Consider the following 19,545-nt stretch of genomic DNA (forward strand, 5'->3'; position numbering starts at 1 on the left):
ATCTCTTTTTGTCCAACATTCACATACTGGATGAGGAAAACATATTTTCAGTTGTTAGGGGTAGACACAGAAAAGTCTTCCGTAATGACTGCTATGTGAAACGTCTTTGGGACTGGTTGATGCTATTAGGTAAGAAGAAGAAACTAGAAATCTAAAGATGCAAATTAAGTCTAACCAAATTTACACTTGATATGGTGAATAATTCAAGGTAATTAACAGAAATAGGCAATAATAAGAAAATCCACAGCAATAAGGAAGCTAAGAACAGTACCTGGCTACTCAAAGACCACACACTTTTTGGTAAACACACAATCACCATTAAAACTTGAAAAGGAAGAAATAGCATGTGTACAGGAGCCAATGGAAAAATCAGTATGTGAATGAAGATTGTATGACCAAAGGAAGAAATACTGAAATGATACTAGAAGACACAGAATAATCGATCAGTTGGAAAAAGATTTAGTAGTGATTTGATTATATTTGTGCTACTTAGCATTAACATTGAGTCTTTGATAATACACAGAAAGTTAATTTGATTCACCTCTTGATTATATAATTTCTGGTATACACTTCCTGCTGGAGCATGGGGATCTGTGTGGTTTAGGGACCCAAATTCCTTCTATCCTTTTGATTTCTTCACTGACTTCCTTTCCTTTCCTCATCAAGGCATTCACCTGGCGTGTTCAGCAATACATCTATTTATAATCAACTGGTAACAAGTTCTAGCTAGATGAAAGAGTAGCTAAAGTGTGTGGATTCAGTGGGCATGCCTTTCCAAAACCTCAGAATTGTTTTAGTGCAATGTGAACCGGTTTTGTGACATACACACACATGCTTGCTAGGTAGGCTTCATGTTATGGAATGATAATTCTCTCCTGATAATTTCTAGATCTAATCGTAATTTTAAAATTAAAAGTGTTGCTTTGAAATAAACAATTTATCTTAAAGTTACCTGTGGAAAATGAAGGAATGAGTACTACTGGACAAATCCTGAAAAATAGGAGGTAAAGTGGGTGGCAAATATAACCAGCATTAAAATGTTATTATTTGGGGGCTGAGGACTGAGATAGGCTCTCATGACCTAGTACATGCTAGCTAGCACTCTATTACTGAGCTGTAATCCTCCCCATTGTAGGTAAATTACAATGGTTCAAACAGTGAGGTACCAGTGAATGTATTGGTGAATGAACCAAAGGAGAATAAATGAAAATCTAGAAAGAATTTGAGGTGAAAATAACTGTAATTAATTACTAGAGGAAATGATAGATTACCAGGAACTTTTCTGAATAGACTAGAGAGATGTAAGGATAAGAAATAACACTATAAACATAAACATTTAGCATAGAAACATTTAAAGTCATAGTTTGTGAGAAAAAATTAAAAAGTATTCCACAACAGTTTTGGTCTTCTACAGTACTGAGTTTTGACTTGAGCCATAGAAATTATTCACTTAAAATGTGGACTACTAATAGAATAACAATCACCACATCCACAAATGAGCAGGCATCTACAGTTAGCAACAGACTATCTCTGATGAACAGTTGTACCACCAATTGTAAGATTATAGAAGATAATACACTTTTGAGAATCAATATAAATATTAATGACATTTAGTATAAAATATATACTTGTGCTACTGAAATTAGAGAAATTTTGACTCTAAGATGATTAATCATCTAATAATTTATCACTGACAGCATTATTATGATTCCAAATGATTGCTATCATTTACATAACTGCCATTGTAAGGTTAATTAATTATATTAGTAATTATAGACAAGCATATCAGTAACAATTTTATATTTCTATTAAAGGTTTGAAAATATTTGCTGTAACCATTTTCTAGATACTATTATCTTTTGTTAAAGGAACAAATCCCATTCTTTTTCTATTATTAGATATTTTCTTTATTTACATTTCAAATGTTATTCCCTTTCCTTTTTTCCCCTCTGAAAACCCCCTATCCCATCCCCACCCCTGCTAACCAACCCACCCATTCCCAATTCCCTGTCCTGGCATTCCCCTACACTGGGGCATTAAGCCTTCTCAGGACCAAGGGCCTCTCCTCTCACTGATGTCCGACAAGGCTATCCTCTGCTACATAGACATCTGGAGCCTGGGTCCCTCCATGTGTACTCTTTGGTTGGTGGTTTGGTCCCTGGGAGGTCTGAGGATACTGGTTGGTTTATATTGTTGTTCCTCCCATGGGGCTGCACCCTTTCAGCTCCTAGGGTCCTTTCTCTAGCTCCTCCACTGGGGACCCCATGCTCAGCTCAATGGTTGGCTGAGAGCATCCACCTCTGTATATGTCAGGCATTGGCAGGGCCTCTCGGGAGACGGCTATATCAGGCTCCTGTCAGCAAGCACTTGTTGGCATACACAATAGTGTCTGGGTTTGGTAACTGTATATAGGATGAATCTGCAGGTAGAGCAGTTTCTGGATGGTCTTTCCTTCAGTCTCTGCTCCAAATTTTGTACATCCTCACATGGGTATTTTGTTCCTCCTTCTAAGAAGGGTGGAATTATCCACACTTTGGTCTTCCTTCTTCTTGAGCTTCATGTGGTCTGTGAATTGTATCTTGTATATTCAGAGCTTCTGGGCTAACATCCACTTATCAGTGAGTGCATACCATGTGTGTTTTATTTTTTGTGATTGAGTTACCTCACTCAGGATGATATTTTCTAGTTCCATCGAAACAAATCCCATTCTTAATGACTACACATGTGCACATATACCCACACTTGTTCCCATGCATACTGTTCTTTATCAAGGGCTGAAAGCAGCTAATAATGTCTCCAGCAAGCAAAAATAAATAAGAGCATACTAATGAATCAGACTTCTAGTTTTAGTTCTATTGTGAAGGATAATTGCTTGTTACTATAAATAACAGCATATGCCTGGGTTGCAATTTTCAGCATGGGGAAATATTAACTGTCTACATCTTTTCTGGGAAGGGTAAGCTCATTTAATTTGCTTTTGAATAAATCTAACACAGTATCACTTAACATCAAACACTGATTACCTCCATGGATAGAAAGACTTGGTTTCATCCAAATAAACAACAAACATTAATTAAAGCAGTACAGTGACCTAAGACATTTGTCTGTTTCCCAGAGCCACACTTAGGAGGACAAAAAAGACAAGTTCATCTGAAAATTTCCAGGCACTTCTTTTACATTTTTATTTTGTAACAGAGTATCGCTGCGTACATAACTCAGGCAAGCCTGGAACTTATAATTCTCCTGCCTCAGCTTCCTGAGTGCTGAGATTACAGATGTGCACTCCCATTCTTGGCTCCAGATGTTTTCTTTCAGGGTAATATACTTTGTCTCGATAAGTCAGATCTTTTAAAATTTATTTTGAAGTGAACAACTTGCTACAGGCAAAATAAATAAAACCAGTTCCTAACAGAAGCACTTGGTCATTGAATAAATGTGTTCACTGTCCCCTTATACCATACATTCTCAATGCTTTGTCCTTCCATGTGACCTGTGTGAAACACTGATTATAGATCTGAAGGGTATGAATGTAGAGCCCATGGTTATAATACTCAATTTATAATACCTAATCCTGATAAAATAAATCTTCTGGAGGGGGCTTAGAAATAGCAATTCTACAATAGAAATATCCAGAAAGAATACAAAAAACATTCTAAATACAATATCCTGGAGAGTTCTTTGTTTTTTAAATGTGAGAATTCAGAGCCATTTATTCTGAGTATGACAGCTTCCTGGCCACCCTCGTTTCAGCTGGTGGCTTCCTGGTCTGTTGACTTGGCCTCCTGCTAAAGAGTTAAACCCATTGGCATGTCTGTCACACTCCTGTCGAACGGTCCCCTAAGCAAGCCACCAATCTTCCTTGCTCTGGATGACAGTTAATGAACTGTAAGTCTTGAACCAATATTTCTGCTTCATCTGTGAGCCTGTAGAAGGTGAGTTTGTTTTTCACCCTCAAAAAGGACCAAGTGTATTTCTTAGCCAGACAAGGATGATTTGTTTTCCTGAGCCTCATTCTAGTTCTGAGGACATCTTCTGTGCTTGGGAATGTAATGGTGAGAAGCATATGCTTCTAATCATCCTCTGAATGTTTTCATGTGCTTGTGTGTTTTATTACCTTAACGATATTGCCAGCTCTTCTAACTAACTCTGATGTTGAACATGCCACTTAACCTCTTAGAGCCTTAAAGGAGGATGTCAGTGTTTGGTGTCACTTCCCAAACAGAACCCATTAGAGAATCAAATGAGATGGTGAAGGTGTGTCTTCGTAAAGATTATTTAGCACCATCTGATGAAACATTATACTAATTATCAAAATCTATACCTACTTGTATGCATGCCTTATTTATACTTAGCGGCATATCTTCTTTTACCTACTAAACAGGTTCTATGAGGTATAATTGTTTTTGAAGAATAGCAAAATGAAACATAATTGGAACAATAAAGCAGCTGCTTGGAAGCAAGAGGAACAATCCACTTACTGTGTATTATAGAGTCATTGTTATAATGCATGCCTCTAGTCATGTGTTACCTTAAATTCTCAGTGTAGTGCCTTTGTAAATTCTAATGTCCTTCTAAATTATGGTTTCAGTTAGGTTCTGTTTCATATTTACCCACATGAGACCATTAGAACCATTGCTTTTTATTTCACTTCTCATTCACCTTCCTATGATCCCATTGCTTTCTTCTCTCTCAGCTTTTGCCTTTTGAACTTGGAATTGGACAAAACAATGTTTTTGACTCAAGCATTCAAGTTGATCATCAATATATGTTTTTCAGCTGCTGATTATTGTCAGAGATGCACTAATTTCTTTATGAAATGTATTCATAAACTTCTGGGTCTCTTCCTGGAGAATCTGTACAATAGATTTTTCTAGACATTATTGCCAGTCCAAACCATAGCTATCAGCTATAGTAGAACATGGTTTACCACCAGATAAGATTGCTCACAAAAAAATGAACAGCCTAAATGACATTTCCTTTTGGCAGGGTGTTTGGGTCTGTCTTTAAAATTTGGTATCAATTAGGCTTTCTCTATGGTCTATCTTCTCTTTCAAGATTTTTCCATCTATTAAAACAACAACAACAACAACAACAATGGACCTAATTTCCATGTGTTTACTTGGGATGTGTGTGTGTACTCATGTGTGCATATGTGTGTGTCAAAGTGTATATTGATGTATGAGCTGGTGCAGAGAAGGCAAAGTGTAGTTTCTCTGACATAGTCCCTCCTACCAGTTTTCTTTTGAGACAGAATCTCACTGGATCTTAGGACTTATTGGTTAAGCCTCAGGGATCTTCATTACCAGTGTGGGGATTAAATTACATATCCTGTCTTCTTAGGCTGCCCTGGATTCTAATGTGTTTCCAGGCTTTCTTTGTTTTTTGGTAGCCCTGGCAATGTGAGTATTGGCTGGACATTTTGAAGGACATACCCTTCAATTTGCATTTGTCTTATTCACGATTCGATTGGGGCTGTAAGTATTGGAGAAGAGCTCAGAGATAAGAGAATAGCTCAGTTGCATTCTTCTTCAGCATCACATCTTGCCATGGCAGGAGAAGGTGACGCCATTCGGTCTTACCACCCTTGTGTCACCCTGCATTACCTGGCCAAGGTGGTATTTGCCAGCTTCTCTTCTGTAGGTTCCTCTTTACCCCTGTTTCATACTGTACCCCTTGGGAGGATTTTGGCACTCACAGCTTCCATTAAGGAGAGGTGAGGGGTTATGTGCTACTTACTTACTTGAAGTGGGGATTTACTTAAGTTCCTTGGGCTGGCCGCTTCTCAGAAGTTTGCCCCTACTATCCCAATAATTTAGTTTTAAAAATCTTCTAAATAGGCAATGACTTATGGTTAATAATTTTATGCTTTGGGTTTCAGCTCACGACTTTGCTTTAGTCTCAAATTGTAGCCCATCTTTGGCTTCTGGGAACTCTTGTTGTGGCTCTAATTGTCAGAGCCCATCACTGTGAGTACCACCTTCCTCTGCCTTCTTCCCTTCTCTTTTCCTTCTATCTTCCTTTCCTCACTCTCCCCAGTCCCTCTCCCCCTCTTCTCTTCCTCTGTTCTTTCCCACCCTCTCTCTGCCCCTTGTTCTTTTTTCTCTTTTTATCCCTAACTCTGGCTTTAAAAGATCTTCCAAGTTCACTGTCTGCATTTCTTTCTCTATTCCTAAAGTCAGCTACTTCTCTGTGGTCCCTCACATGTGCCGGTGGGAGTCTGGTCTGGAAGAACCCAGTACTCCTGTTTGTACTTTAGTATTTCAGGAGGTGAAGCCTTGGCTTTGATTCATTAGGCAGCTCACATTCTCATGGCTACTTTAAGCATATTCTCTTGCAATCTGCCAAGCAGTAAGGCAATAAAGCATAATGCCTACTGATAACCTTGATTCTAGAAGAAAAACAGACACAAAAAGTTAGATTTTTCTTTTGCAGAATCACATAGCTAACTAGAGAAGACAGAGTTTGAATCTGCATAGTCTATTGTAAAACTTTAAAGTATTATCTGCTTTCGCTAAATAGTGGGCTGATGTGAAATATGTGGGTAGGTCATTTGTTGCAATTCTTTCTTATACTATTTCTTCCTGGTAGTGCTTAAGTTAGGTACTTTTTTTTTCAAACCATCTGCTTACAGGCATGGCTATCATATTCAGGACTACCCAAGCCCTGGGCACAGTAACTTCCAAGCTCAAACCCAAGAGGAATGGCATAAAGACAGATGGGCCAGAGAGAGGGAGCCTCTGGGGCTGTCTGTCTTGGTCAGAGTAGCTCTGCTTCAGTTGTATTGGCCATGTTCTATGAAACCCTTTATAACACTCACTGTGTAGGCCGAGGAGATGACTCAGTGTGTACACAGCTTGAGGCCAATGACCTGAGTGGATATCTCTAGAACCCAGCATTTTGGGTACCACCCTCACTGGCTGCATGTGCCACAGGAATACCAACTACTCTTTATATTGATCTCAGCAAAGCACAATCGAGAGGGTAAGCAGTTTGGCTACCAAACTTGAAAATAGTATTAAGTATCCAAGTATCAATGACTTGATTCTTCTGCTTTAGATAACCCATGTCAACAAACACCCATTGTCCTATTCCTTGCATGAGTAATGCACAAGACTTGAAAAGCCTTGGTGTGAAGGTCGAGAGTCTGTTCAGTTGTCTTCAACACAAGACAACACTTTACAGGTCTCAGTTCTTCAACATGACCTTGCTCTCTTCCCTTTAATTCCTCGTTCCATTTCCTTCACTTCTAGGGGAATGTTTCTTTAGACTATGATTACGGTGATATATTATTTATAGAACTCATGTACTAAAAATACACACAGTTGTTCTTCCCTTCCCTCTTTTTCGATTGTGCGTGCCTACTGTGCCCATATGGCTCTATTTCTTGTGGGAAGAGTTCTTTGGCTCTGCTTGTTGTCCACATGACGTACTCTAGCCAACAAACAGAATGATAAGCAGAGAGATCATAAGCCTTTTGTGAGTCAAAGCATTGAAAGACATCATCTTCGTTAGTGATTGATCTGGTATCTCTTCTTGATTCTGAGTGCTAGAAAGAGAAAACAGGAGATGAGCTGGATAGTGATCTGTGGCTGACAGTGATTAAGATGTGTGAGTGAAATGTGCATGCTAAAGCCGTTGGCAAATGAAGGTTCTTACTATGGTAGAACCAACTCATAAATTCAAGTACAATTGAAAACAATAAGCTATACTGGCATAGACGACAACATTTGTAACCACCTCCACAGTGACTTCACTGGTCATTTATTTGGAATTATTTAATATTAATGTATTTCTAAAACTTGTTTCCTTGTTTGCTTCAGGTCCCCAAGTGACGTTCTAGACATGGATTTGGGCTTCCTTTTGGGTGGTCATAAAGAAATCATATTGAAGTGAAGAAAAAGAATTCTTCTGAGGAAGTCAGGTCACCGTGGTGGTTTATACATTAGACAATGCTGTGTGATTTCTGGCATTTAATAAAACATGATTATTCAGATATCTTACTTTAGAAGAGCAACAGCTCAGGAACAAATAACTTCAGGTTTGATTCAACCATAGACTTTAGACTCCCAGGGGAGGACTGATAAACAACACTACATGTCCCTAGAGAGGCTGAAGCTACTGCCAGAGAATCATACACTCAACAATTATAGCATTCAAAATGTTCACTGTTGGGATAAAATCTTCATTAGAGAAATCCTGAAACCAAAGCATAGGCCAACCTCCCTCAGAACTCACCTTCCCTCCTTAACTGTGGGCTTCCTCCTGCTATATAGGTGATGTTGGAGAGGGATGCAGTTAAGGGATGTCCATGCTGGGTATAGCCTGAGGTTGCTAACCTATGGAAACCTCCTGCTAAGATAGTCCTGAGCCCAGGGGCACAGCTTTTATTTTGAATTTTTTCAGTTCTTTGTTACTCCTACTCTCGCTCTAAGACAACAGGATTACTGAAGACAGCAGCAGGTATCTTACTCCTTGGGGTGGGTCCTAATTCAGGAATATATAGATCTGGGGAAGGAGTTTCTACCTAAGAGGATGCTATGAATCTGTGATTCAAACCAGGATCATACAAATCCACATATATACTCTGGGGTATATACTCAGAGGAATCTAATCAGTATTCAACAGAAATACCCATGTTTGATGGGATACTGTTCACAATTACCAAGACAGAGAATTGCCATATCCTACATGGTTTAGGTCCAGAAACCCTAGCTAGAGGCAGAAAGAAGATGGAGAAAGGGCAGAGACACATATGATAAAGCTGCGATTCCATGGGTTTCTGTAACTACCTCCATAACTTGGAACTTCAGCATGTTTATTAAGTACAATAAACATGTACTTAATGTTTAGGGGGAGGGGCTAGCTAACACGGGGGAGGGGCTAGCTAGGGCAGGGGAGGGGCTAGCTAGGACAGGGGGAGGGGGTAGCTAGGACAGGGGGAGGGGCTAACTAGTCTTTTTTTAAATTTTTTTTATTCGATATAATTTATTTACATTTGAAATGATTTCCCCTTTTCTAGCGACCCCCCCCCACTCCCCGAAAGTCCCGTAAGCCCCCTTCTCTTCCCCTGTCCTCCCACCCACCCCTTCCCACTTCCCCGTTCTGGTTTTGCCGAATACTGTTTCACTAAGTCTTTCCAGAACCAGGGGCCACTCCTCCTTTCTTCTTGTACCTCATCTGATGTGTGGATTATGTTTTGGGTATTCCAGTTTTCTAGGTTAGTAGGTTAGTAGGTTAGTAGGTTAGTAGGAGGTTTCTGTAGGTGAGCAATCTCAGGCTGTGACCATCCAGAAGAAGGAGACTGCAGTTGCTGCTAGTCTTCATACATAAAAGCTCATACTCAGTTTCCTGAGCAAAACTTTGCCATCTGTCTAGAGCCTGGCCCACATGGGTAATGGCTTTGCCAATTTACTGTGGGCCAATTGGTCTCGGAGTCATGGGCAGGCTGTGTTCATGCCAAGATACGAGTTATTCATCCAAGAGTCCAATAACTCAAGGCTTCCCCTGCTCCCTACAGAGAACAAGCCGAGATACCCATCAACATAGTTATGGGTTTAAAACAGGTCATATATATATATGTATATATATACATATATATATATATGTGTGTGTATATATATGTATATTTAGAAATATATATATATGTGTATATATGTATATATAGAAAATGTTTTATTCAGGCATAGAGAAGAATAAAATTATGTCATTTGTAGAGAAATTGGTGAATTAAAGATCATTATGTAAAGCAAAATAAGCCATATCTAGAACTCAAATATTGTATGTTTTTTCTCATATTCAAATATATAGATTATATTTATGTAGGAAAGGGGGCAATTTGTTGGGGAGAAATGAGACCACAGAGAACAAAGAGTAACAGGAGTAAATATGATGTGCATGGTATGTATAAATGAAAAAGTCAAATGAAACCTGTCAGTTTGTACAGTAAGAATGAACATACACACACTCACATACACAATCACACACTCACACACATGCTCACATGCACACAGTCATACATACACATACTCACATTCACATACACTCACACATACTCATATTCACACACACACATTCACCCACACTCACACATTCACACACACTCACATACACTCACATTCACACACATTCACACACACTTTCACACACATTCACATTCACACACACACACACATTCTCACACACACACTGACATACTCACACACACAGAGCAGGTCCACACAGTAGTAAAGACTTCTGAAATCTCAGCAGGCACTCTACCTGTGCACAATTGCACTTGCACTTCCACTGAGATGGGATTGTTCTGAGAACTCAGTGAGACAGTTTGTGCGGAAAACATTTGAAAATGATGAAGCCCAGTGTTTGATAAGATTGGAGTGAAAACCATGTAAGATGAAATTATGGAGATGTGGGAAGGCATGATTTCTAGCTCAGAGTTAGCTTCACTTATAAGAAAACCAAATCAGAGGACCGAAGCAGATATCTGAATGTTCTACTCAGGTTCTGGATGGGCCCTCCGTGCCACATCATCTTGTGCTAGTTCCTGAGTTGTGGGAACAAGAGCCCCAGGCCCACAAACATTCTGTCTTCTTCAGGCTTCAGAATCTCCCAGAATCTCCTGCAGGTCCCTGTGCTGCGATGCTGTAGTTCCCTTTCAAAGAACGTGCTGTATCTGCCTTTTCAGTGTGTGTGTGTGGGGGGGGTGATTCCTTTCTGTCAGTGAGGTAGGTAGAGATGTTTAGAATGCTATGTATGAAGGGAAGGTCAACTTTGTGAAAAAATATGGATCAGGCCCCATATCCTATCCAGCATTCTACTGAGCATTTGTTGGCATCTGCTCTGTCTTTTCCATTTTTGTATTTTTAATTAATTGAATATTCAATACATTAAAAAAAGTGCCCTTTCTTAACTAGTTTGGCAAATTCTCATGTAATCTTCCACTTGAAAAGTTTCAGTGCTCACCCACATACCCAGGCAAAGGCAATATTGGTGAGGAAGGATTTATTTGGCTTATGATTCCAGGCCATTATGGTCCATTATATGGGAGAGCCACCAAGGAACTCACACATGGAGCTGCAGCACATCCACAGTCAAGGGAAAAAGAAAGGAATGTCCCACACTATCTGCTTACTTGCTCTGAGCTAATTTTATTTACTCTCATACTGTTCAGGATCCCCGGACTAAGGAATGGCATTGTTCATAGTGGACTAGACCTTCCTACAGCAAATAACAGTCAAGCCCTTAGTCCAGAATCTACCACAGGCCAATGTCATCTAAATAATCCCTCACTAAGACTCACTTCCTAGGTGATTCCAGTTCATGTGAAGTTAACAGTTGAAATTAAATTATACAATTAATTAATATCAGCCATCTGATGTTCGGGAAAATGGAATTTGAACTTGGACTATCAAATTTGCAAATCCCTAACACTTTTTTCCTTTCTATAAACCTTTGCTCACTACAGAGTCTACTGCAGTTCTCTTGTGCTGTAACGGTGATGTACCTACCGTTAAATAGAACAGACTGTGTCTGTCCCCTTTGGCTGTTTTCTTCCCTCTCAGTAAAGTATGTGTGGATAATCTTGGCTATACTTTCTGCCAAGGGAAAGTAGTTCTTGAATCACCCAGATGGCACTCACACAGATTGGCGATACTCAGGAAAACAGCACTCACTCCTCCAACTCTCTGTCTTCTTGGCCATGACCAAGTTTTTCTCTTTCCCTTTTACCCATGAAGGCAGTAAATATAATGCACTGAGTTCACCCAGAAAATTGGAAAGAAGAAAAGAGCTACTGATAACCAGCAATTACCTGAAGCAAAAGCATTTGTAAGATTACTCGTGTGGAGGGATATGGAAGGGCTTATGTGGATGGGATATGTACCTGAATAGCTTGGCATGGCCACTGAACATTTAGCATTGAATAATTCATCTTCTTACTGGCATGTTGTTAGCTAGAGAGTATCTAGAACATATATGAGATATGTTATTTCCATAGTCCTTCTGGATACTTCAAAGAATGCACTATTGGGCAATGAGTAGTGCCTGTATGAGTCAGGGTTCTCTAGAATCACAGAACTTATGGAATTTCTCTCTATATTAAGGTAATTTATTGTAATGACTTACAGTCTGCAGTCTAAAACCCTAACAATGGTCATTTGTGAAGGGGAAGTCTAAGAATCTAGGAGTTGCTTAGTCCCACGAAGCTATTTGTTTCAGCTGGTATTCTGTATAAGCTGGAATCCTGAAGAAGTAGGTTCCAACAGATGTGCTGGCAAATTAAGTACAAGCAGGTGAGAAGAGTAACCCTTCCTTTTTCTAAGGTCCTTATGTAGGCCTCCAGCAGAAGGTGTGGCCTACAGGTGTATACCATCATGCTTAGATTTGGAACTTTCTCTGTCCTAGGGTAGTCTTGAATTCAGAAATTTGCATGGCTCTGTCTCCTGGTATTAAAAGAGTATATCCTACCTTGCCTAATCTTTTCAATGCCACTGTGTCTCAAGATCTGGATCAAAAGAATGTGTAATCCCTAGTCAAGATCTGGGTCAGAAGCCTGTGTCTTCCAGTCTCACTCAAGATCTGGGTCACAGGTGTGCCCTCCATTTCTGGATTGTAGTTCATTCCAGATGTCATCAAGTTGACAACCAGGAATAGCCATCACCATGTCCTACAAACAACTATCCATCAGACAAAAAGAAAAGCTGACCTCCTTCCCCTGGAGAAGAAATTACCATGAGCTCTGGGCTTCCCAGATACTTTGTTGCAGACAGATCCCTGTTCTGCCCTCTGAGTTTCTCTCCTCCAAAATGTCTGTGTGGAGAGCAGTGATTCTGAATTTCTAACCAGCTCCAGGAGATATCAAACTGCTCTGGGAAGACCCAGCTAGAGAAAGCTGGCAATGCTTCAGTGGAATGTTGACGAATGGCCTGCTTTTGGAATAGTTTGGAAAAGCTCTTCACAAGATGTAGCTGTCACCAAGCCCCTCCTGGACCTAGAATGGGGACGCCCGCCCTGCAGCTTGCCAGGCCTCCTGCTCTAGGCTGTTAATCCTCCTAATCTGGAGAATCCTCCAGCTAACCTATGCACCATGAGTCTTAATGGCAGGGATCTCTTCTTTTTTATTTTTACCCCTGTCTTTCTGATGTTGTGGAAGTATGGTGGACACCTATCCATAGACCCCAGTATCTGGTGTGTTAGAATGGCATGGTCAGACAGATCACACCGGGCCAGCACAGTTCCACAGGAGAGGGTAATTGGGGAAGCAAAAGGATGAAGTGGAGCAATGAAGAAGAAGGAGAACAAGAAGCTGAAGCAGCAGCAGCAGCAGCAGAAAGAGAAGGAGAAGAAGAAATAGAAAAAGAAAAAGAAAAAAGAAGAAGGAAAGAGAGTAGACAAGTAGAGGCCAGACATGAGCACGTGGAGAGAGTGGGGGAAAGGAGTGGGGAGAGAGGGGAGAAGGGGTGAGGGGACAGAACAGAGCAAGAAGGGAAGAACAAGAGAGAGGACGGTCAAGCAGCCCCATCTATATATAGTGAGTCAGGCACACCTCACTGTTGCTGGGCAATTATGGGGCAGAGCTTAGATAAAATGCTAATGCTATGAACATCTTATCTTCAGAGTCTTCCATCTTCCGTTCTAGGAGCCACCTAGTGACATAAGCTCACTTGGCATTTGTCTCCTCTTTGGTGGGTTACTCTTAGGAGTATGTACCACGTTCAGTGGAACTGAAGCTTGATGGAGGAATTTGATTAAAACCCAAAGTCTCTACCAAAGGCAAGGCCCAGAAATATATAATGATCATAGAACCCAAGGCCTGCTCCCAGCAACTTAGAGTTCTTCTAGGCAAGTGTGCAAATAAGTCTCCACAAACTGAGCCCAGTTTAAAAAGAAAATCTAGAGTTGGCTTCCTGTGGTCTCTGTTTTTCCTTAGCCTCTCCTCTTGCCTCAGTCTCTCCATCTGGAAAAGAGAACCTGACTGGGGGCTTGGTTTGCACACTGAAGTTACCGGGAATGATGATATTCATGAAGACATAAGCTAGTTAAGAATGATATTACATTATTGTTTCCCATACCGTGTTATACACAAAAAACATATGTCAGTGGGGTTTGAGAGCAGGCAGGGAGCCTGAGGAGAGGTAGGCCTGAATGGGAAATTGCCAGCCTTACCAGTCATAGAATTCCTCATTTACAGCTTATTGTTCAGTGTTTTGTCTTTCAGATGCAATTTAGCACAGACAGACTGAAATACAATGAAGAAAGAAACAACTGGGGGCGGGGGCAGGATATCCTTTCCTTTTCCTGTGTGGAGTTGATGACTTACTTCTGCCAGTGTCTCACAAGTCTTTAAAGGCTTAGGAATAAGAAGGCAGGAGGTGGCTGCTGATAGGTTCATTTGCATATCTGCAGTCACATCTCTGTTGTTCAAGTGCTACCCACAGAGGAGCAGGTGCTCTCTGTCATTGGTATTCTGTGCTCCAGTGTACATAGAAAGAAAGAAAATAATCCACATAAAGGGCCTCACTATTCAACAGTCACCTTTGTGAGTTGTACACTGTACATACAGATCCTATTCTATTTCTACAATGCTGACAGGGGAGTTATCATTATTTCTGCTTACCAGCAGAAGTCACAGAGGTTTCTACACACTGGGGAATGGTCACCACAGTGAGCTGCAGATTGGTGACCTGAGGTCCGCTAGGCTCCAGGCTCTTTGTTGCAGCCCTCACACTAAGAAGACTTTCCCTTTCTCTGACCCTCAAGCTATCTCGACTCACAAGTGGCTTCAGGTTCTTTTAGATGCCCTGGCATCTTTTAGAACTCTCCAAATTTCATTTTCCTGCCCATTGCCTCTTCCCCTTCTCTGGAGACACTTCCTATAAATTGTAAATTTATGTTGCTCGTGCTTGACCCATAAGGGTGTTTCATAATGTTGGTGACAAGAAGTGGTGTGAGGAATGAGTTGCAGAATAAAATCTTGGAGGAGTGGGAAAGGGGAGTGGGATAAAACACATCTTACCCCTCTGCCTAGAGATGCAGAGGTAGAACAGGTGGAGGCGGAGACATTGTTGGAAAATGTGAAGAACAGAGTTGGGGCAGTTCGTGTTCCATGACTTCTGGCTCTCTCTCTCTCTCTCTCTCTCTCTCTCTCTCTCTCTCTCTCTCTCTCTCTGTGTGTGTGTGTGTGTGTGTGTGTGTGTAAAATTAGAGGTGCTCTTTCATGGGGCCTCTTAGGTTTCATTTCATGTGAGTACCTTTCTGTAGCCTGCACCATCATTGTGGATAGGGCCCGGCTTTTGAGAGCTCCTTCATATTTCATGGAAGGGAGGCCCTGAATGAAACTGATAAAACTCAGCAATTGCTGGTGTCAGCAGCAAACATCCTCAGGGAGGAAGCCCTTCTGAGTCCCTGAAGAATCTACAGAAGAGAGAGAAGTTTGATTTTAAAAGATCACAGTGGCCTATGAGCTTTCCAGACACTACCAGAAAAGGAGACAGGGAACATCCACATGATTAATGATTTTCTCCTTCAAGAAGCAACTTTTAAAAAAGAATCAAGCTCTTTGAATAATTAGAAGTGTTTCTCATATGAATTGAATACTCACTTTCTCTTGAAAGGACAGAACATAAATGAGTCTAGCAGTAGACTCAAAAATACTTGTATTCATTTTAAAAAATCACACGGGCTATGATGCCGGAGAGGCTACTGGGTACTAAAGTGTCTGAGTTTCTGAGGGCTCCTTTAATTGGCATTGGTAGGAAGTATCGTTTGGCTCTTGAATCTGTCTGCTGTTGAGCGTGCCGCGTGTGGTACCTAGAGAAATCAATAGTGGCATACATTGTTTATGAACTTTAATGGCAAGGTATTACTATTGTTAAGTACCATCTTCTTCAAAATTGGTATAAGTTTTAGTACTTTTCCTTTCTTTCAGAAGATTGACTGTGGACTCAGTCTGAGAGATTGCTTATAGATCTGTTTTGTGACTGAGTAACATTAATTGCTTTTTAAAAACTTTATTTATTTATTTATTTTTGCACAACATGTAGAGGGCACCATTTTCTTCAAGTGCCACCAGGGCTCCATGCCAGTGATTGATTTTGTCATCATTTCTTCCAGTCAAACTTTAAATTAGTGTTATGCATATGGATTTAATTGGTATTTAATAAGACGGTTTATAATAAGTAAAAACAACATGGTCCTGAAATCATGTTTACTGAAGATTAACCACCATAGAGATGCAAGTCCATTATATAGGAGCTCCAATAAATATTCTTTTGATAAATATTCTTGCAACATTAACTCATATGTAAACATTGTCTATCACTTCAAGTAAGTGCAGGTCCTCAGTTCCCATTTGTTATTTTATCTTGTAAATAAACAGAGCTGTTTACTGAAACTAATCCATTCTGGCGCTATCAGTCAGTCCTGCAAAACATAGGGTTAAAGAAAAAAAAAAGGTCAATCTAAATGTAAAACAGATTTTCTCAGTCAGTAAGGATGGAATGGAACCTAAGAATTTGCATTCCACACATGCTTTTTGGGTGATGCTATTGGTATAAGGATCATATGAAGGGAAGCCTTGACATCTAGAGTTATTGTTGAAGACTAAAGACAGGCATTGATGGTCTGTTTAGTCACTATAAAATCTGTAAACAGGTTAGAGATGAGGAGGGATTTGGACTAGTTATTTAATAGCCTGACAAATAGGAGGCAGGAGAAGTAATATATTAACAGCATTGGTAGCTCGAAGTGCTCTCTATTTGTCTTAGCTTTCATGTTTGGGCAAGCCCAAATACTAAGGTCCATCTTGGAAAGAACTAAAGTTTGTTTCTGAAGAAGGGACTTGAGCAGGCTTGGAGGAGCAATTTGTCAGCCCTTGGAGGACACAGCATGGAAGCTGAGCTGTGCCAGATTGTATAAAATGAAGAAAAACAATCCTTGTTGACTTTTGCTTAATTTACAAGTAGAGGATTAACTCTGTTGCTTTAAACCATCTTGATATAGTGTTCTTGTTCATCTTAAATGTCAACTTGCCATAGCCTAGGATCATGTATAGAGCTTTAATTAAGGAATAGTATAGAGCAAATTTGACTGACAAGTTTTCTGTGAGCAAGTGCCTTTATGGCTAATGAGCCAGCCTATTGTGGGTGGCACCATTCCCTAGCGGGGCATCCTGGACTATATAAGAATAAAGAAAGATAAAGGGAAAGAACAAATGGGCAGTATGGGTACACTGGCTTCTCTCTGCTCTTGACTGTGATTGTGTTGTGACTAGAGTTTGAGTTTCTGCTTCAGCTTTCCTCCAATGATAGACTATCCATACACTTGAGTTATAAGCCAAATGAACTCTTTTTCTCCCTAAAGTTGAGTTTTTTTGGTTCAGGGTTTTGTCACAGCAACAGAAATTAAAACAGAACAAATACCATATTTTACAGCCACAGATAATCCATAACTTACTTGCCTAACAGTCTTCTAAGTCAGGCATAGATTTTGGGTGTCTCTGATAAGAATATGCATTTTAACAAAATAATCTTTACAAGTGAATTGTAAATGGGCAATCGTTTATTTTCAAATGTAATTTCTCTCTTTTTTCTTGTTCTAGCAGAATTTTATGTGCACTTGATTTTATGTGAGGAAAATAAGTAGCTTCCAATATGGGAACCTTTTTAAAGTGGTAGGAAACCCTATCTCTTAGCACATATTTTTAAGGTGGTAGGAAACTCTTCCTACCTCTTAGCACATATTTTTAATGTGGTAGAAAACTCTGCTTATCTCTTAGCACATATTTTTCAGGTGGTAGGAAATTCTTTATATCTCTTAGCACATATTTTCACAAGATCAATAATGCTTTCATTTTCATAAATACAACTTAGTTACTCTGTATTGAATAATGAGACTTTGATGGTAAAACAAAACCAATGGATGATTTAACACCTTAGTGGTTAGTGGGTGTTTATAGCTCAGTATCAAGACTCTGAGTGGGCAGGTCCAGTTTCTTCCCAGTGTAGAGACTTGTGTCCCTGTGACTACAATGGGAATCCTCGCATTTTCTCTTTCAGTAAAGAAGAAGAGCTATTGTCACACCACCACGGGCAGATTCTGTTCTTGGAAGAAACAATGATGTAGAAAACAGACTTACTCATAGAATCAAGGTCATATGGGAGGATTTATGTCATGAATCAAGAAACATATTCAGGTTCAGGGTTATTTTGATTAACAGGTAGAATCTTCAAAGGTAACGTTGGTTGGACTTTACTGGGTATGGGAGAGTCTGAAGTCATTTAAACTGGATGAAAATTTATATTTGAGATTTTAAAAGATCCATTTGAGAAAACTTTGGTATTTAGCTTCTTTTCCAATTAAATGCACCATAGAGTAGTTATTAGCATGTTTATATTGATCACAAATATAGACTTGAAAAATGTATTGTAACTATGTCCATCACATTTTAGTTGAAAATAATTTTCCCCCAAAGCTTGGGCTAGTGCATTTCATGCTCTTTTTTTTTCCCCTGTATTGCTTTGTTATCCCCAGTTGTTATAAATGGAATCATATAGAATGTATCTCTCTGAGACTGGCATATTTCAGTGATTTTGTTTATTTGAGGAAAAAATTCTTTCTGCTTTTATTTATTCATTCTGCTGAGTAAATATTCTATTATGTGGTCAAAGCATAGATGACTCATGAATTTTTTTCCAAGACAGGGTTTCTCTGTATAGCTCTGGCTGTCCTGGAACTCACTCTGTAGACCAGGCTGGCCTTGAACTCCGAAATCTCCCTACCTCTGCCTCCCAAGTGCTGGGAATAAAGGATCCAGCCACCACTGCCCGGTGACTCATGAATTGTTATATACTTTGTTATTTAAAAATTTAGAGACTATAAGTAAGACTACTATGATTATTCATAGACTATTTTATACAAAAATGAGATTTTATAGTTTTTAATCTGCTTTAGGAATAAAATTACTGAATTATATGATAAATGCATGTTTAGCCTAATATAAGATGTTCAGCTGTCTAGCATGGCTATACCACTTTACCTTCCAATTAACAATTCACAAGAGTTGGTGCTTTATAATCTTATCATTATTTGATATTATCTTTAACACCCCCCCCCCAAGCCCCAAACTTCAGTCATTCAACTTAAGGCATGATCATGTCTCATCTCATTATGCTTTTAATTTTTCTTTTGTTAATTCCTAATGAGTTTTAGCATCATTTAAGTTTTTTGTTATTTGTGCATTTTTGATGAAGGGTCTACTAGAATCCTTTGCTCAATTTCTACGTGGATATTTATTTATTTTTTTCTACTGTGTTTCAAGAGGTTTTGATATATCATTTTTTAGAAATGTGCCTTGAAAATAATTTTAGGAAAGGTTTGAAGGCTGAACACATTATTTGTCGTCTGATGGAAAGCTCACCACCTAGTCCCCAGGGGCCATACTGTGGCATTGCATGGTCCATATCTCAACGCTTATTTCCAAGAAGCCAGCTCTCTTCGTTTGATTCCTATGGATAAAATTTTCATTCAGCCTGAAGCTAGGGAAATAAAACC

Source organism: Apodemus sylvaticus, chromosome 13 (assembly GCF_947179515.1).
Source record: "Apodemus sylvaticus chromosome 13, mApoSyl1.1, whole genome shotgun sequence".
Classification (NCBI taxonomy): domain Eukaryota; kingdom Metazoa; phylum Chordata; class Mammalia; order Rodentia; family Muridae; genus Apodemus; species Apodemus sylvaticus.